The sequence below is a fragment of the Magnolia sinica genome, chromosome 11 (assembly GCF_029962835.1).
Source record: "Magnolia sinica isolate HGM2019 chromosome 11, MsV1, whole genome shotgun sequence".
In the NCBI taxonomy this organism is placed as follows: Eukaryota; Viridiplantae; Streptophyta; class Magnoliopsida; order Magnoliales; family Magnoliaceae; genus Magnolia; species Magnolia sinica.
This window is the reverse complement of record NC_080583.1, coordinates 22,505,350-22,526,283: the sequence shown is the minus strand read 5'-3', so window position 1 is coordinate 22,526,283 and position 20,934 is coordinate 22,505,350. Positions and strand designations below refer to the sequence as shown.

The 20,934-nt window shown below is 38.9% G+C and overlaps 1 long non-coding RNA gene across 1 annotated transcript; it reads left to right on the top strand.

Annotated features, from left to right (window-relative positions):
- The first annotated feature begins 1,245 nt into the window (after positions 1-1,245).
- Positions 1,246-3,873, top strand: LOC131218299 (uncharacterized). Its single transcript, XR_009157616.1, has 3 exons — positions 1,246-1,294; positions 2,305-2,336; positions 3,793-3,873. It is a non-coding gene; the product is annotated as an uncharacterized LOC131218299 (long non-coding RNA).
- Positions 3,874-20,934: the final 17,061 nt, after the last annotated feature.

The window sequence follows — 20,934 nt, the reverse complement described above, 5'->3', positions numbered from 1 at the left end:
ATTAATGGTGTGGATGAGAGATGGGAGGGTGTAGATGGATAATGGAAGGTGGACCACACTTGAGAGGGAGATGGGAGCTTGGACGTATGAGGCTTGGGGTTGAGTTGCTTAGGAGAGATATGAGAAATGAGAGAGAGAAAGAAGATATGGATGGGTGAGGTGAGGTGATGGAGTGATGGGTTGGGTTGAAAAAATTGTAAAGGTGTATGGTTGTTGTTGAAATTTGGAAAAGAGGAGTGGTGAGGTGGAAAGAATGGTGGACTTTTAGAAAAAGAGGGAATGGGTATAGTACTTGATGTATGGGATGCATTAAATGTTGATTGATGGGACTTATTGCGTAGAGATTCCCTCGAAATCCGCAACGCGCGGTGTTTCTTCGAAATAAACGTTGATCGGCATCTTCTTGCCTGGGTATCGGTTCGGTGCGCAAGTCACGGCGTTGGAACCGCGGCGACGACGCGGTCGCTATGATACAACTTTCGGATCAAGCCGACGTCGGTGCGCGGGACCTGGCCTAAGATCGTGCGCAAACACCGGATATGGTGCGAAGGTTGCCAGAATTTGACCGGAAGGACCGCGGAAGCTAACGGAACAGTACGGACTAGGACACGGGTCTTACAGTTTAGGTTTAGGTTATAGGTTTTGGGATTTGAGAATGGGTTCGGGTTTAGGTTATAGGTTTTGGTTATAGGTTATAGGTTTAGGTTAAGGTTTAGGTTAAGGTTATAGGTTTTGGGATTTGAGAATGGGTTTGGGTTTAGGTTATAAGTTTTGGTTTTGGTTTTGGTTTAGGCAATATGTTTTTGGATTTAAGAATGAGTTTTGGTTTAGGTTTAGGAAATCGGGTTCAAGTTCGGGATTGGGTTTAAGTTTGGGTTTTCAAGTTTAGGTTTAGGTTTAGGTTTAGGTTAGGGAGTTGAGATTAGGATTAAATGTAGGTTTAGCTTTAGGGAATTGAGTTTATGTTATAAGTTTAGGGAAATGTTAAGTTTAGGTTATAGGTATTGGGATTTGGGAATAGTTTTAGGTTATATGTATAGGTTTTGGTTAGGTTATAGGTTACGGTTTTGGGATTTGAGTTTAGGCTATAGGTTTAGGGAAATGTTAGGTTTAGGTTATAGGTTTTAGGATTTGAGAATAATTTTAGGTTATAAGCATAGGTTTAGGTTAGATTATAAGTTAAGGTTTAGGGATTTGAGTTTAGGTTATAGGATTAGGTTTAGGGAATTGAGTTTAGGTTATAGGTTTAGGTTTAGGTTTAGGTTTTGGGATTTGAGAATGGGTTCGGTTTTAGGTTATATGTTTTGGTTTTGGTTTAGGTTATATGTTTTGGGATTTGATAATGGGTTCAGGTTTAGGTTATAGGTTTTGGTTATAGGTTATAGGTTTAGGTTAAGGTTTAGGTTAAGGTTATAGGTATTGGGATTTGGGAATAGTTTTAGGTTAGGTTATAGGTTAAGGTTTAGGGAATTGAGTTTAGGCTATAGGTTTAGGTTTAGGAATTTGAGTTTAGGCTATAGGTTTAGGTTTAGGGAATTGAGTTTAGGTTATAGGTTTAGGGAAAGGTTAGGTTTAGGTTATAGGTTTTGGGATTTGAGAATAGTTTTAGGTTATAAGTATAGGTTTAGGTTAAGTTATAAGTTAAGGTTTAGGGATTTGAGTTTAGGTTATAGGATTAGGTTTAGGTTTAGATTTAGGAAATTGAGTTTAGGTTATAGGTTTAGGTTTAGGTTTTAGGTTTAGGTTTAGGTTTAGATTTGGGTTTTGGGATTTGAGAATGGGTTCGGGTTTAGGTTATAAGTTTTGGTTTTGGTTTAGGTTATAGGTTTTGGGATTTGATAATGGGTTTGGGTTTAGGTTATAGGTTTTGGGATTTGATAATGGGTTCGGGTTTAGGTTATAGGTTATAGGTTTAGGTTAAGGTTTAGGTTAAGGTTATCGGTATTGGGATTTGGAAATAGTTTTAGGTTATAAGTATAGGTTTAGTTTAGGGTATAGGTTTAGGTTTAGGGATTTGAGTTTAGGCTATAGGTTTAGGTTTAGGGAATTGAGTTTAGGTTATAGGTTTAGGGAAAGGTTAGGTTTAGGTTATAGGTTTTGGGATTTGAGAATAGTTTTAGGTTACAAGTATATGTTTAGGTTAGGTTATAAGTTAAAGTTTAGGGATTTGAGTTTAGGTTATAGGATTAGGTTTAGGTTTAGGTTTAGGGAATTGAGTTTAGGTTATAGGTTTAGGTTTAAGTTTTAGGTTTAGGTTTAAGTTTAGGTTTGGGTTTTGGGATTTAAGAATGGGTTCGGGTTTAGGTTATAAGTTTTGGTTTTGGTTTAGGTTATAGGTTTTGGGATTTGATAATGGGTTCGGGTTTAGGTTATAGGTTTTGGTTTTGGTTTAGGTTATAGATTTTGATTTAGGTTATAGGTTAATGGTTTAGGTTTACGTTATAGATTTTTGGATTTGAGAATGAGTTCGGGTTTAGGCTATAGGTTTTGGCTTTGGTTTAGGTTATAGGTTTAGGTTTAGGTTTAGGTTTAGGTTTAGGTTATAGGATTTGAGAATGGGTTCGTGTTTAGGATATAGGTTTTGGTTTTGATTTAGGTTATATGTTTTGATTTAGGTTATAGGTTATAGGTTTAGGTTTTAGGTTTTGGTTTTGGTTTTGATTTAGGTTATAGGTTATAGGTTTAGGTTAAGGTTTAGGGAAAGGTAATAGATTTTGATTTAGGTTATGGGTTATAGGTTTAAGTTTTAGTTTTGATTTAGGTTATAGGTTTAGGTTTAGGTTTAGGTTATAAGTTTTGGGATTTGAGAATGGGTTCAGGTTTAGGTTATAGGTTTTGGTTATAGGTTATAGGTTTAAGTTAAGGTTTAGGTTAAGGTTATAGGTTTTGGGATTTGAGAATGGGTTTGGGTTTAGGTTATAAGTTTTGGTTTTGGTTTAGGTTTAGGCTATAGGTTTTTGGATTTAAGAATGAGTTATGGTTTAGGTTTAGGAAATCGGGTTCAGGTTCGGGATTGGGTTTAAGTTTGGGTTTTCAAGTTTAGGTTTAGGTTTAGGTTATGGAGTTGAGATTAGGATTAGATGTAGGTTTAGCTTTAGGGAATTGAGTTTAGGTTATAGGTTTAGGGAAAGGTTAGGTTTAGGTCATAGGTATTGGGATTTGGGAATAGTTTTAGGTTATAAGTATATGTTTAGGTTAGGTTATAGGTTAAGGTTTAGGGATTTGAGTTTAGGCTATAGGTTTAGGTTTAGGGATTTGATTTTAGGCTAAAGGTTTAGGGAAAGGTTAGGTTTAGGCTATAGGTTTTGGGATTTCTGAATAGTTTTAGGTTATAAGTATAGGTTTTGGTTAGGTTATAAGTTAAGGTTTAGGAATTTGAGTTTAAGTTATAGGATTAAGTTTAGGTTTAGGTTTAGGGAATTGAGTTTAGGTTATAGGTTTAGGTTTAGGTTTTAGGTTTAGGTTTGGTTTTAGGTTTGAGTTTTGGGATTTGAGAATGGGTTCGGGTTTAGGTTATAGGTTTTGGTTTTGGTTTAGGTTATAGGTTTTGGGATTTGATAATGGGTTTGGGTTTAGGTTATAGGTTTTGGTTTTGGTTTAGGTTATAGGTTTTGATTTAGGTTATAAGTTAACGGTTTAGGTTAAGGTTTAGGTTTAGGTTATAGAATTTTGGATTTGAGAATGGGTTCGGGTTTAGGCTATAAGTTTTGGCTTTGGTTTAGGTTATAGGTTTTGGTTTAGGTTATAGGTTATAGGTTTAGGTTTAGGTTTAGGTTTAGGTTTAGGTTATAGGATTTGAGAATGGGTTCGGGTTTAGGTTATAGGTTTTGGTTTTGGTTTAGGTTATATGTTTTGATTTAGGTTATATGTTATAGGTTTAGGTTTTAAGTTTTGGTTTTGGTTTTGATTTAGGTTTTAGGTTTTAGGTTTAGGTTAAGGTTTAGGGAAAGGTAATAGGTTTTGATTTAGGTTATAGGTTATAGGTTTAGGTTTTGGTTTTGATTTAGGTTATAGGTTATAGGTTTAGGTTAAGGTTTAGGTTTAGGTTTAGGTTTAGGTTATAGGTTTTGGGATTTGAGAATGGGTTCGGGTTTAGGTTATAGGTTATAGGTTTAGGTTATAGGTTTAGGTTAAGGTTTAGGTTAAGGTTATAGGTTTTGGGATTTGAGAATGGGTTCGGGTTTAGGTTATATGTTTTGGTTGTAGGTTATAGGTTTAGGTTTAGGTTATAGGTTTTGGGATTTGAGAATGGGTTCGGGTTTAGGTTATAGGTTTTGGTTTTAGTTTTGGTTATAGGTTTTGTTTTAGGTTATAGGTTAACGGTTTAGGTTAAGGTTATAGATTTTTGGATTTGAGAATGGGTTCAGGTTTAGGCTATAGGTTTTGGTTTTGGTTTAGGTTATAGGTTTTGATTTAGGTAATAGGTTTCAGCTTTAGGTTTAGGTTTAGATTTAAGTTATATGTTATAGGATTTGAGAATGCGTTCTGGTTTAGGATATAGGTTTTGGTTTTAGTTTTGGTTATATGTTTTGATTTAGGTTATAGGTTATAGGTTATAGGTTTAGGTTTTAGGTTTTGGTTTTGGTTATATGTTTTGATTTAGGTTATAAGTTTAGGTTATAGGTTTTAGGTTAAGGTTTTAGGTCATAGGTTTAGCTTTAGGTTTAGTTTAAGGTTTAGGTTTAGGTTATAAGCTTTAGGGTTATAGGAATTGAGAATAGGTTAAGGTTTAGGTTTAGGAAATCGGGTTCAGGTTCGGGATTGGGTTTAAGTTTGGGTTTTTAAGTTTAGGTTTAGGTTTAGGTTAGGGAGTTGAGTTTACGATTAGATGTAGGTTTAGCTTTAGGGAAATGAGTTTAGGTTATAGGTTTAGGGAAATGTTAGGTTTAGGTTATAGGTTTTTGGATTTGGGAATAGTTTTAGGTTATAAGTATAGGTTTAAGTTAGGTTATAGGTTAGGGTTTAGGGATTTGAGTTAGGCTATAGGTTTAGGTTTAGGTCTAGGTTTAGGTTTAGGGAATTGAGTTTAGGTTATAGGTTTAGGGAAAGGTTAGGTTTAGGTTATAGGTTTTCGGATTTGAGATTAGTTTTAGGTTATAAGTATAGGTTTAGGTTAGGTTATAAGTTAAGGTTTAGGGATTTGAATTTAGGTTATAGGTTTAGGTTTAGGTTTTAGGTTTAGGTTTAGGTTTAGGTTTGGGTTTTGGGATTTGAGAATGGGTTCGGGTTTAGGTTATAGGTTTTGGTTTTGGTTTTGGTTTAGGTTATAGGTTTTGAGATTTGATAAAGGGTTCGGGTTTAGGTTATAGGTTTTGGTTTTGGTTTAGGTTATAGATTTTGATTTAGGTTATAGGTTAACGGTTTAGGTTTAGGTTATAGGTTTTTGGATTTGAGAATGAGTTCGGGCTTAGGCTATAGGTTTTGGCTTTGCTTTAGGTTATATGTTTTGGTTTAGGTTATAGGTTTTAGGTTATAGGTTTAGGTTTAGGTTATAGGATTTGAGAATGGGTTCGGGTTTAGGATATAGGTTTTGGTTTTGGTTTAGGTTATATGTTTTGATTTAGGTTATAGGTTATAGGTTTAGGTTTTAAGTTTTGGTTTTGGTAGGTTATAGGTTATAGGTTTAGGTTAAGGTTTAGGAAAAGGTAATAGGTTTTGATTTAGGTTATAGGTTATAAGTTTAGGTTTTAGGTTTAGGTTTTGGTTTTGATTTAGGTTATAGGTTATAGGTTTAGGCTTAGGTTATAGGTTTTGGGATTTGAGAATGGGTTCAGGTTTAGGTTATAGGTTTTAGTTATAGGTTATAGGTTTAGGTTAAGGTTTAGGTTAAGGTTATAGGTTTTGGGATTTGAGAATGGGTTCGGGTTTAGGTTATAGGTTTTGGTTATAGGTTATAGGTTTTGGTTAAGGTTTAGGTTAAGGTTATAGGTTTTGGGATTTGAGAATGGGTTCGGGTTTAGGTTATAGGTTTTGGTTTTGGTTTAGGTTATAGGTTTTGATTTAGGTAATAGGTTAATGGTTTAGGTTAAAGTTTAGGTTTAGGTTATAGGTTTTTGGATTTGAGAATGAGTTCGGGTTTAGGTTATAGGTTTTGGTTATAGGTTATAGGTTTAGGTTAAGGTTTAGGTTAAGGTTATAGGTTTTGGGATTTGAGAATGGGTTCGGGTTTAGGTTATAGGTTATAGGTTTAGGTTAAGGTTTAAGTTTAGGTTATAGGTTTTGGGATTTGAGAATGGGTTCGGGTTTAGGTTATAGGTTTTGGTTTTAGTTTAGGTTATAGGTTTTGATATAGGTTATAGGTTAATGGTTTAGGTTAGGGTTTAGGTTTAGGTTATAGGTTTTTGGATTTGAGAATGGGTTCGGGTTTAGGCTATAGGTTTTGGTTTTGGTTTAGGTTATAGGTTTTGGTTTAGGTTATACGTTTCAGGTTTAGGTTTAGTTTTAGGTTTAGGTTATAGGTTATAGGATTTGAGAATGCGTTCGAGTTTAGGATATAGGTTTTGGTTTTAGTTTTGGTTATATGTTTTGATTTAGGTTATAGGTTATAGGTTTAGGTTTTAGGTTTTAGTTTTGGTTAAATGTTTTGATTTAGGTTATAAGTTTAGGTTATAGGATTTGGTTATAGGTTTTGGGATTTGAGAATGGGTTCGGGTTTAGGTTATAGGTTTTGGTTTTGGTTTCGGTTATAGGTTAACGGTTTAGGTTAATGTTTAGGTTTAGGTTATAGGTTTTTGGATTTGAGAATGGGTTCGGGTTTAGGTTATAGGTTTTGGTTTTGGTTTAGGTTATAGGTTTCAGGTTTAGGTTTAGGTTTAGGTTTAGGTTTAGGTTATAGGTTTAGGTTATATATTTTGGTTTTGGTTTATGTTATAGGTTTTGGGATTTGAGAATGGGTTCGGGTTTAGGTTATAAGTTTTGGTTTTAGTTTAGGTTTAGGTTATAGGTTTTTGGATTTGAGAATGGGTTATGGTTTAGGTTTAGAAAATCGGGTTCAGGTTAGGGATTGGGTTTAAGTTTGGGTTTTCAAGTTTAGGTTTAGGTTTAGGTTAGGGAGTTGAGATTAGGATTAGATGTAAGTTTAGCTTTAGGGAATTGAGTTTATGTTATAAGTTTAGGGAAAGGTTAGATTTAGGTTATAAGTTTTGGGATTTGAGAATAGTTTTAGGTTATAAGTATAGGTTTAGGTTAGGTTATAAGTTAAGGTTTAGGGATTTGAGTTTAGGTTATAGGATTAGGTTTAGGTTTAGGTTTAGGGATTTGAGTTTAGGTTATAGGTTTAGGTTTAGGTTTAGGTTTTGGAATTTGAGAATGGGTTCGGGTTTAGGTTATAGGTTTTGGTTTTGGTTTAAGTTATAGGTTTTAGGATTTGATAATGGGTTCGGGTTTAGGTTATAGGTTTTGGTTTTGGTTTAGGTTATAGGTTTTGATTTAGGTTATAGGTTAACGGTTTAGGTTAAGGCTTAGGTTTAGGTTATAGGTTTTTGGATTTGAAAATGGGTTCGGCTTTAGGCTATAGGTTTTGGCTTTGGTTTAGGTTATAGGTTAAGGTTTTAGGTCATAGGTTTTGGTTTAGGTTAAGGTTATAGGTATAGGTTAAGGTTTAGGTTTATGTTTAGGTTAAGGTTTAGGTTTAGGTTATAAGATATAGGTGTAGGGAATTGAGAATAAGTTAAGATTTAGGTTTAGGAAATCGGGTTCGGGTTCGGGTTCGGCATCCGGTTTAGGTTTGGGTTTTAAAGTTTAGGTTTAAGTTTAGGTTAGGGAGTTGAGATTAAGATTAGGTGTAGGTTTAGGTTTAGGGATTTGAGAATACATTTAGGTTTTAGGTTTAGGTTTAGGTTATAGGTTTTAGGTTAAGGTTTAGATTTTAGGTTTAGGTTAAAGTTATGTTATAGGTTATAAGTTTAGGCTATAGGTTATAGGTTAAGGTTTTAGGTCATAGGTTTTGGTTTAGGTTAAAGTTATAGGTTTAGGTTTAGGTTTAGGTTTAAGTTATAAGCTATAGGTTTAGGGAATTGAGAATAGGTTAAGGTTTAGGTTTAGGAAATCGGGTTCGGGTTCGGGATCGGGTTTATGTTTTGGTTTTCAAGTTTAGGAATAGGTTTAGGTTAGGGAGTTGAGATTAGGATTAGGTGTAGGTTTAAGTTTAAGGATTTGAGAATACATTTAGGTTTTAGGTTTAGGTTTAGGTTTTAGGTTTTAGGTTAAGGTTATAGGTTTAGGTTAAGGTTTAGGTTTAGGTTAAGGTTGAGGTTTAGGTTATAGGTTAAGGTTTTAGGTCATAGGTTTTGGTTTAGGTTAAGGTTATAGGTATAGGTTAAGGTTTAGGTTTAAGTTTAGGTTAAGGTTTAGGTTTAGGTTATAAGATATAGGTTTAGGGAATTGAGAATAGGTTAAGGTTTAGGTTTAGGAAATCGGGTTCAGGTTCGGGATCGGGTTTATGTTTGGGTTTTCAAGTTTAGATATATGTTTAGGCTAGGGAGTTGAGATTATGATTAGGTGTAGGTTTAGGTTTAGGGATTTGAGAATACATTTAGGTTTTAGATTTAGATTTAGGTTTTAGGTTTTAGGCTAAGGTTTTAGGTCATAGGTTTTGGTTTAGGTTAAGGGTATGGTCCCTACAAATACAAATATAAACATGGCCATCCGGCGCAAATGGCCAGGCCCTTCCAATGTTGTCCATAAAAAATGGACAGATTCATCATGGTCATAACAACGGTTCCCACCTTCCAGGGACTCTCGCTCATCCGGATAGCTCTGACGCACATCTGGGTTTGCTCCATTAATTTCGAGCAAATTTAATGGAGCAAATACATAACCACTTGGCCCCAAATACTTACTTTATAAAAGAAAATTTTTTCTGTTTTCTCAAATTTTCCATTTTGATCTTTTTTGGCCCAAATCCATATCAATGCATGAGAATCATGCATAAACATGAATTTTAAGCAAAATACATGAGAAAAATTACAACATAGATATCATGCACACGATATCACATAATGTATTGTTTGATGAACTACACATGTGCATTCTTGACAAGAGACGTACCAGATGCTTGAATTTGAAATATGCAGCTCCAACCCTCCCACATGCAACATCCACCTGAAAGAATGCGCGTAACCATCATGCTTGAGTATTCAATACAGGAATGTATAAGTAAAACCATAAAACTAAAGATACTCACTACATTTTCAGGATCTCTTCCATTGTTGACGATTCATTCTAAAGCCCTTCTCCCTCCTCCTTTACTGGGGCTTGGGACCGGCAATGCAAGGAGTTGCATTGGCGGAGTTAAAAAAGGGCTTAGGCTCCATTTGGTTTTCAAAAAAAAAATATTTTCATAAATACTAATGTGATGACCAAATGGAGCCTAAGACTATAAATGAATTAACCTAACGCACCATCCTCCTCAAAAGTTGGAAATGAAGGAAGTGCTATCAGATGATTGGACCCATACAGATATTATCTACCAAATACAATATATTAAGGAGTTTGCAATTATTGTATTTTTATAATAAATTAATAATGTAATTTATAAGTAAAATCTTAAACCACTTGCATAGATGAAAAGTCTCGCATGCAATTCTAATATATCAAGCTAAATGATGGATCGTACGAGTTAAATATTAAAAAATAAAAATAAAAATTAAAACTTAAACCATACCATACACGTCCATCCCTTCCTTACCTAACTCGCCGCGCTTGACCTCCTCTCTCTCTCTCTCTCTCTCTCTCTCTTGGCCACTCGCCCAAGCTTGACTCAGTGTCTGCCCGACTTATCTCAGTCATACAGCCTGCACTCACCCGAGCTCTCTCCTACACTCAATAATCCATTGCCATCGCCAACGGAAACCTGAAAAGCCAAACATGGCACGTAGTTTCACAAATTTCACAAAACTTGGTCACCAAGTCACATCTTGTTGATCAATAATCATGAAAATATATCAAAATAAAAATAGAGCAAAGTGATCTTTCATTTGAAAAGACTAGTGAACCAAGCATTCATCCATACCGTATGTCCCAAAATCTTAGTCCGTCATGTACAATAGTCACTATTACATTTGCACTCTCTGTATCTCTGCACATCAAATACTTGCATTTCAGAAAAATCAATAATAAAAAAAAAGTGTATAGTATTGTCCCACCAAGATCCTCATAATGGACTTATTATACATGGACCATGTATTGGCATGTGCAAGGGCTCTTGCTGTATTTCCAAGGACCTCAAATTGATTGTCAAGGAGAATAGCGATTGAACTGTTTTCCTGGATATTATCCAAACCAAAAGACCAAATGGGAGAAATTTATTTTTACTTTAAAATGAAAAATGAATGTCATCCAAACAGGCCCTTGGTGCATAACTAGGAACTTGTACAAACATAATGCTTGAAGGAATAGTTTTGACTGAAAATAAATAGAATTTAGATTAGCCCATTTATGTTCCTGAGGTTAAAATTGTAGCAGAATACCAAATCAAACTACTTAATTTAGCTTAATTCATGAATTTTGTAGCATATAACCCACAAAAGTATCTGATTGATTCTATTTGTAGCCAAAAAAGAAAAGCCATCAAGCAATTGCTATAAATGATAGAATTAAAATAGTGGTGGAAACAAAAATCAACCCAAAACATATTGCAACAGATTCTTTTGGGGATAAAATGATTTGTCCATGAATGGTGCATTCACTAAATGCAGACAAATGATAGACCAAAACTTACCTGATTGGATGCGCATAGTGAACTAAGAGAGTTGAAAAATAAAAACAATGACTAACTTCACCCATTGATGCAAGAGTAGATTAAGAATAAATGAAAAATAAACACCTGAGATATTAGAACTTGCTCTGCTATCAAAATAATGTAGTATGAGACTGAAATTTTTTAATACAAGATAGTGGGAGAAGTGTAGGAGTTGACAAATAAGAAATATGAAGTAATTGCAGAAATTCTCCTCCTTTAAACACAATATAAAGCATAATTTATATTACTAAATAAATAAATAAATAAATAAGAAGAAGATGGGTGTTAAATGAACTTGGAACAACCTTCTCAGATATCATGCCTCTGATAAGGATAGAATTATGACATCAAGAGAACTTTTGATACTCTGGCAAAGTGTGATGGGTGAACTGGACAAACTATGGTATGGGTCCCAGTTGAGACATAATAAAGAAAAAAAGCTACTTTTTATTTGATTTTATGACTTTCAGATTGGTGAACAGTTATTGGACGGTTGCAATGAAAATCATCAAGCATTATCATTCACTGACAGAATAGGAAATCATACATATAAATCCCTAATTAGGGTTTTAACGTTGTAAATCCCTAATTAGGGTTTCAACAATGTAAATCCCTAATTAGGAATTCACCATTGTAAAGTCCAAAAGCAAGCTATCAACCCCATAGTTACTTGATGGCAAATCCATAAGTTGGCCCATCAATAGCACGGTTTAGATCAACTGGCCTGCAGGCTGATTGGATAATAGCTTACACACTAGATCATTCACTCAGTAGGATAGACTCAGATCATGAGACTGAGAGAATTACATCCAGATTTGGTGTAAACTATCTCCAACATCCAATCAGACATACTTCCATAGATCCCAAACCATTCCTCCTTTGATATCAATATCTTGAACAGCCCATCATTGCCCACACTGATAATTCAAAATTAATCTGTCAATCCCACAATTTAGAAAATTCTGTCCATAATGCAATTAGGCTATTATGGCAAAACCAAGAGATGGCCCACCAATTTCATGTTTTGAATCACTCAATTAGTAGGCGTGCATGGTTTTAAGACTCTTCCAAGTCTGGTGGGACTTCAACGAGTCAGCCCAGACTCGCTAGAACCCGATTCGGTTCAACACCACAAGTCATCCACCCCAAGTCACCCCTGACTTGGGCAAGTCTGGCCAATTCAGGCCCGATTCGGGTGAGTCTCAAATCGACTCAGGGCTGAATGAGTCAATCCAAATCTTCGAGTCTTTTAATCATGTAAGTACATTCATTAAGGGTTATTAATGGTCTATCATTTGTCTGTCATTTATTGAATGCACCATTCAATAAGTGAGCCCGCCAATGTGAAAATATAAATTGAAAATTGTTAAAACAGAGACATTTCATCAAACACATGTTCTGCACACCTTAAACATTCACAACAATTGATGAATGGCAAGACTATTCTATATCTGCATCCATTGTATAAATGGCATACATCTATAAAAATCTAGACCATCTAGATCATTGGTTCCATTGTTTACCAGAAATGGCCAGGGAAGAGGTGAAGGGTGGGGGCTATTGGCCGCACTTAGAGTGGTGAAGATGATACTGGAGACGTCAGTTAACTCGAGGCAGCACATTGCCAGGAAACGTCAGTTAACAAATAAATCCAAACATGTTTGAATATCTTCCATGCAAACAGGCCATGAAAGATGCTATCAAAACTAACTGCCACAAAGTAAGCCACAGACAAGCAAAAATGAAGTGCCAAAGCCTTGACACCTACAAAGAGCGAATAGTGATAGCAGGGCCTTTCTTGCCATCATATATTGAACATAGCAACACAAAAAGCTTCAGAAAAAAAAATACCTTTCAAAATAAAGCTTCAAAAAATTCAAAATGCACATAAAGAAAACAGGCTAATGCAGGATTGAAAAGAAAAACCAAATCAAAGGTAATTCTTAGATAGACAATAAATACACGGACAAATTTTTTAAAATTACAAAAATAAAACAAAAAATCAGAGAAAAAAAACCAGATATGGTTTCAAATCGAAAAGAAAAACCCAAATCGTTTTAGGGTCAAAAAGAGAAGAAAAAAAAAGAAAAAAAAAGCCCAAATTAGTGGAAGTTCTCAGGGAGAGAGATAGAGAGAATCTAGTGCTTTGAAGAGGTTTGCAATTACGGGAAGATGAGAGAAGCTAAGGGATGTGGGATGTGGGATGTGGGTTGCTGGAAGACGAAGGATTCAACGAGAGAGAGAGAGAGAGAGAGAGAGAGAGAGAGAGAGAGAGAGAGAGAGGAAAAAGGGTAGGGTTTTTTTTATTTGGGTGCAGGATCTTTTTAGGCGTGGGGGGATTTTTTCGGGCGCAGGACGGAGTGGAAACAGACGGTCCTATTAGGCGCTCCGTGGGCCCCACTGTGATGTATGTGGTCTATCCACACCGTCTATTCATTTTGAGAGCTATTTTTATGGCATTATCCAAAAAATGAGGCAGATCGAAATCCCAAATGGACCTCACCACAAATCAATGGTAGGCGCTTAATCTATACTATTTCCTATGATGTGGTCAACTTGAGCCTTGGATGTACCTCCTTTTTTACATGCATGCCTGAAACTAAGTATCAAAATGGATGGACAGCTTAGATAAAACATACACACTATAGTGAACCCTATAGAGCCTCTACAAAGCGTCAGTCTTTAGTTATGAGAAGGAGGAGGTTGTAGCTTTTAGCTACGGATTAAAACCGTAGCAATATAGCTACGGTTTATATCTGTAGCCAAAAACTTTCAAAGTCTGTAGCCTTTGCTCCATTTTTTGGTAGTAAGAGGATGCGCACAGCTTATAGTCGACAGAAGAGTTTTGCTGATCATCGGTGTCGTCTCTTTGAGTTTGTCGTTGGGGACCACGTGTATCTCAAGGTCTCACTCATGAAGGGTGTGATTCATTTTGGAGCGAAGGACAAGCTTGCCCTGAGATTTATTAGACCTTTCGAGATCACTGGGCGTGTTGGCATTGTGGCCTATCGGCTTGCCTTGCCATCTCAGTTGTCTGGCATCCAAAATGTTTTTCATGTCTTTATATTGAGGAAGTGTGGGTCAGACATCGTTCCTGTTATTGATTGGCAGCCGTTGGAGGTTCGCGGGGATACTTCTTACATTGAGCAATTGGTTAGTATCTTTGATCAGAAGGAGTAGGTCCTCCGGACCAAGGTCACCCCTTGGTGAAGGTTCAGTGGGGTCATCATAGTGTGGATGAGGCATCTTGGGTGCACGAGGCTGAGATTCACGAGCATTATCCCCATCTTTTTGATGATTGATTGTATTTTGTATTGTTTCTGATTATATATGATACCATGATTTCTCTCTTTTTATGAGTTATGTTTAGTTGTGATAATATTGTAAATTTTAAGGACTAAGTTTTTATTAGGAGGGGAGAGTTGTAAGGCTCATATCCTAGTCCGTATCGTTCCTTAGACTCCTGCGATCCTCCTTGTCGAATTTCGGTAATCCTCGACCTGTAATCGGCGTCTGCGCGCGACCATAAGTCACATCTTGTAATTCTGAGTCGGCTCGACTCGAAACTTATATCATCATGACCGCACCGTCACCGCGGTCCTAACACCGTGTCTTGCGCACTAATGCGATACCCAGGCCAGGAGTTATGGCCTGCATATTTTTTGAAGAAACGTCCCGCGTTGCGAATTTTGAGAAAATCTCTACAACCCATCACATCAATCAATCAATCACAAGTTAAGTACACAACCCATGCCTCTCCCATCCCTTTCTTACCAACAAAGACAAACAACCCATACCCCATGCCACCTCACCCCCCATAAGTCAACCCTCATGTCATCTCTCCTCACACCATATACCTCTTATCCCATCCCTCTTACACACTCATCCCTCTCTCCTTACATCTCCCATCTTTCACTCATCCTCCACCATTTTTCCAAGCAACTAAGGAGAGAAAATAAGCTTTGTGTGTGGCCCACTTCCTACCTCTCTCATCTCCCATCTTAACCCTCCAACCTTCATCAACCTCCATCAAAGTGAGAGCCAAGGAATTTGGCATTCCATTGGACCAAGAAGATTGAACGGTGGGTGTTCTTATAAGTTTAGATTTTATTTTTGATGATGGGCCAAGTGGGGCCTACCGATTGATGGTACGGATCTCACTTTGGACCCTAGGTATGGTCGATGACCCACCTTAATTCACATGATCATTCCATGATGGGGCCATTCTCCATGGACCCCATCATGATGTTTAATTTCCTTATATGAAAAAGGTTATCCAGACCTTGCATTTTGGTGGAGATGGGATCTCCACCGTTGATTTTGATTAGTGGGCCCACATGTAATGGGACCCACTTGATGTATGTTGTAATGCATGGAAGGGAGGGACCCATAGTGGTGGGGTCCCTCCATCTCACCATTCTCTCTCTCTCTCTCTCTCTCTCTCTCTCTCTCCCCCCTCTCCTTTTTCTGATGTATGGCCCACTTGATGGTGCTTGTACTATGATCTAGACCGTCTGCTTGCGGGACCCACCTTTCTGCCTGTCCTATGCAGGAAAAACACAAATATCAGTTTGATTCAATAACTCTGGTGGGCCACACGTGGGACCCACCTGATGTATGGATCTTGAATACAGATCCTCTGTTTGCGTCAAGCAGGAAAAATTGTGATTGCTGCAATCTAATTGGACCGTGTGACTGTGTAATGCATTGAATCTGCATCGCTGTTTGAGACGGACCAATCGCTGTACAACAGAGGAAAAAAAATAGGAAAGTTGTGGTTTTGGCAATAGAGGATCCGGACTCAAGGATCTCATTCACACTGTCCAGCTGAGGACGGTGTGGCTCGCATGATGTAAGTGTTATATGGACGGTGGGACCAACACGAGGTATGCGTCTCATCCTAACCGTCCAGATCAGGGGACCACCGTGATCTATGTGATCTATCCCAACCATCCATCTTCTGAACAGTGGGCCAATAGCCACTCAGCTGCAAACAAATGTTGTTTGACGTCAGCAAGGCCTGAGGGCCTGACCATGAGATATGAGTTATATCCCAACCGTCCATCTAGACGGTGGGGACCCTAGCTGCTGTATGACATCAGCAAAGGGTCTGATCACAGACCATCCATTTGTGGGGACTCCAGCAACAACAACTACTGGGTTGATGTCAGCAAATTCTTTGGGCCCGATCATGAGGTATATGTCATATCTCAGCCGTCCATCAGAGATTGACGTCAGCAAGTTCTGGGGTTCACTAAGTATGTGTTACATCCAAGCTGTCCATCCAATTGGCAAGTTCGTCTCAAGGCCGAAGACTAAAAATGAGGCAGATCTATCAGGTATACCACACTGCAGAAAACAGTGGAGAGCTGAACGCCTATCATTGAAATCCTTCAAGGATCACCAAAGTTTTGGATCAATATGACATTTGTTTTTCCTCTTGATTCAGGTCTTTGTGACCTTAATGAACAGATTGGATGGAAAGTAAATGTTATGGTGGGCCCTGGTAATTTTAAGGGTGGAAATCATTATCTCCACTATTATTTGTGGTATGGTCCAGATGATCCCCTGATACAATTCATTTTCATTTTTTTGGATAATGCTCTAAAATAATCTCTATAAATAGATGAATGGTGTAGATGGTGCATCCCGTGGATGTGGCCCACTTGATGTATATGAGACCCATTGGTGCGGCCCATGTGATGTGGCCCACTTGATGTATATGAGGCCCATTGGTGTGGCCCACTTGATGTATATGAGGCTCATTGGTGCGGCCTATTGATGCAGCCCACTTGATGAATATGAGGCCCATTGGTGCGGCCCGTGGATGTGGCCCACTTGATCTATATGAGGCCCATTAGTGCGGCCCATGTGATGTGACCCACTTGATGTATATGGGGCCCATTGTGATGTATTTGATGGCCCATGGGTTGAGGCCCAATGTGATGTATATAAGGACCATGAGTGGGGCCCAATGAGACATATGTGAGGTGTCACGCCCCAAACTCGGAAACCGGGCTCACAAAATTTTCGATCGCCGAATCCGGCGCCGACAGCCTCCGTAGAACCCCATTCTCGGACCCCGGCACCCATTCACCAGGTTCTGATCCTGGGAGACTACAAGGAGGGTTTCAAATCATCAGTCTGAATCATAATGAGCATAACAAAAGCATAACCCACAAACAATAACCACAAGAACACCACCACAAAATCCACTATGATCAAAAACTTTTTGTACAATACAACAGAAGGGGAAAATACAATGTAATAAAAGAAACAAAACTCCAGAAGCTCGGCTGCACACTCCAACTACAGCGAGACTATGGCTGCGACTGCGTCCTGGCGTCACCTGCACGCATCAATCGTGCATAAGCTTATGGAAAGCTTAGAGGGTGGTGTAAGTGTGTGCGCAATATAAACATGCTCAAAATGCAAGGTCAGAGTGATGCGGAATCATGGTGATGAGCACATGAATGCAATCAGCCGTACCAAGGCTATGCGGTGCAAGATATGAATGCTATCGACCATAACACAGCCATGCGATGCGAGATGCAACTCAAGCATGCCAATCCTCATCATGTATCAGTACAGTTCTCATTCTGGATAATCACTGGGGTTCAATACACTCCAAATGGCACTGTCGCTCTCCTAGCCACACAGTCCAAGTAAGCGTAAGAAACCTCACTATCCGCCTGACCAATAGTCTGCCAATACCTATCCGGCACGTCGATAGCGGACCCATTCGCGAGCTGGTCAAACTCAGCCTAGTATTGCCCCTACCCTCGGGCGAGTAAAGTCACACTCCTTTCCAACCGACCACGACACAGTGGGAGACGCGGCCTCCTGGTATTCGGCCCTCATGCGCTCGTATATCCACTCGGTCTCGACGTTGGAGTCATCCTCTGGTACCATCGGGTTTAGGGATTTTCACCCAGGGACGTCTATGGCGCCCGTATGCTAGAACCAAATATTTTCGGTATCCAACCCAGCCATCCACGATGTGTCTATGGAGGCTATGGCCCTGATGTCGCTAGGGCATACAGTAACTACAATCACACAAATGCAAGTGCATGAGTCACACTATCAGTCATGCAACAGTCCTGTATATACCATGCACTTATATGAGGCAACTCCGCCTATCAGGGAGCCCATAAACAGTCTATCCAAAGGTATATGCTATGATCGGTCACCCTCACATCAGGCATACATATGGTGCGAATGATCATGAATCATGGATCTATACTAAACATGTATAAAGAGATGGGCTCTAGATATAATGGAGATGGCCCTAGGCGGCCTTCTTACCATAATTTTGGGCCTATCAGTGGGCCTTAGGGAGAGTTATAATGCGGACATTTAACCAACATTATCCATTCAATGTGGACATCAAACCAACATTGCTCCCAAGGAATGGCCTTCCATGAATCACATATTGTAATGGGCCTTTTGTACATCTAATTGGGCCTTGACCCAAGGACCCAAATACATCAAATGGGCTACATAACATGAGCCCCATATCTATATCAAGGTGGGTCTCAATGGGCCTCATAATATGGGCCTAATACAAATCAAGGTGGGCCTCAACAAGGACCACTAATGCATGAAGATGGGCCTCCATAATGGGCCTTAAATTATCTCCAAAAACAGTTGGACAGTGGGATGAAACACATACATTATGATGGAGCCCACACTAATAGAGGGTGTGGTTTACAATACTTACATAAGTGGGGCCCACCAAAATGCTCATTTTCCACCTAGCCTAAGGCCCAATATGATGTTTATTTTCCACCCAACTTAAGGCCCATTATAATGTTTATTCTCCAACCAACTATTCATAGGGTCATGTGGACCAGGGTAGAGCCCACTGTAATATTTATTTATTTATTATTATTATTTTTTTATACATATATATATATATATATTTATCAAAATGGCCCACTGAAATGTTTATTTGTTTACCATCCAAACTATTCACAGGTCGTGAGGACCAGAGGAGGGCCCATTGAACTGGAGCCCACTGCATGTTTATTTGCCATTCAACTGTTCATAAGGTCAAGTGGACCATGATAGGGCCCACCGTGAAACTTATCCATCATCCAATCTGTTGCAAGGTCACGTGGACCAGGGCCCACAGAAACGTTTATTTGCCATTCCAATGGCTGATGAGCCACCCAAACTTGGGACCCATCGTGATGTGGTCCACAGATCCAGCCCACCCATTATGTGTGTCCCACTGGACTAACGGTCCAGACCGAATTTCAGTGACATCCAAAACTATGGTAGCCCCCACCAAGTGATTTTACATGTTTTGGCATGTCTTCACATGGTTTTAAATGGTATGGCCCACCTGAGTTCCGTATAAGGTTGATTTTTAGGATGGACGGCTAGTCCGTAGGGACCCATCAAATGCACGGTGTGGATGGTCGAAAGGCATCAAGGTGGGGCCCACAACTGGGGCCATGAGCCCAGTCCGCCCGTCCGTCGTCAGGCGCAGGTAGCGCCTGTGGCGCTCTGACAGCAAGAAGCAGCAGCGCTGCATGCTGCTTCTTCCTTTTTTTTTTTTTGAAAAAAAACGATTTTCTGTGGTTTTCCACAGACGGGGCCCACATCAGACAGATCCACACCAGCCATTGGATTCCTTGGTCCAAGACCGACCCAAGGAGTCCAATATTCGCACTATTTTTGGCAAATAGAAGGGTCACGGTGGATTTTAAGGGTAATACCACTAGTTCCCATGGTATGGCCCGCCAGAAAATGGGATCAGCCTCATTTCTCAGTTCAACGTCTAAAATAATCTGAGGAGAAGGATGGACGGCTTGGATTGTGTTTACACATCAAGGTAGGGCTTGCATGAGAGGCCCACCATTTTTTTTTTCATAGTATACACCCATGCCATGAACACTTTACTTGCCAACGTCCAGCGTCCAGGGACGCTGGACGGCATACATAAATATATTATTGGGGTGGGTCCCACGTAGATGTGGCCCACCAACATTTATACACATAATGTATATATATATATTATATATATAATACATATTATATTATATATATTATATATATTATATAAAATATAACATATATTTATATATATAAAGCATTTGGCCCACCTAAACAGTGGATGGTGTGGATCATCACCTACAATAAGATGGGCCACACCGTCTAATGTAGATGGACGGGTAGATGTAACACATATTGGTGGGATCCACACCATTACAAAGGAAGAGAGAGAGATAGAAAGAGAGATAAACGGTGAGATAGAGGAACCCCGCCACTATGGGCCCTCTTGATTAAATCATATACATCCAAATGGGTCCCACCAACAAGTGGGCCCTAAAATTTAAAATAATGACAAATCACCCACCTTATCTTCCTTCTCCTTGCTCCCTTGGACTCCTTAGCTCCTTACCTTCACTTTTAATAGAGGTTGATGAAAGATGAATGGTTGAGATTGGAGATGAGAGGGTGGGCCACACTTGAAGTTGAGAGAGTGTGTTGGATGTGTGAAATTTCTCATGGGATTTGGAAAAATTGCTAGAGAATGAGAGGGAGAGATAGAAATAATGGATGGAGGGATGTGTGGAGTGATGGTTGTAAGAAAGGAGTGATGAGAGGTATGGTTTAGTTTGAAATTGGTGGAGAAGAGAGATGGTTGTGGTTGAAAATGAGAAAAAGAGGAATGGTGAGGTGGAAAGATGGTGGACTTTTGAAAAAAGAGGGAATGGGTGAAGTACTTGAGGTATGGTTGCATTTATGGTTAATTGATGGGACTAATTGTGTAGAGATTCCCTCGAAATCCGCAACGTGCGGTGTTTCTCGGAATAAACGCAGATCGGCATCTTCTTACCTGGGTATCGGTTCGGTGCGCAAGTCACGGCGTTAGAACCGCGGCGACGACGCGGTCGCTATGATACAACTTTCGGATCAAGCCGACGTCGGTGCACGGGACCTGGCTTAAGATAGTGCGCAAACATCGAATACGGTGCGAAGGTTGCCGAAATTTGACCGGAAGGACCGCAGAAGCTAACGGAACAGTACGGATTAGGACACGGGTCTTACATGAGGCCTTTGTGTGGGGCCGAATGTGATGTATATAAGGTCCATTGTGATGTGTGATTCCACCATGATATATGTAATGATGATTATGGCGGGCCATGCTTTGGGAGCAATGATGGTTTGCCCTCCACATTGTA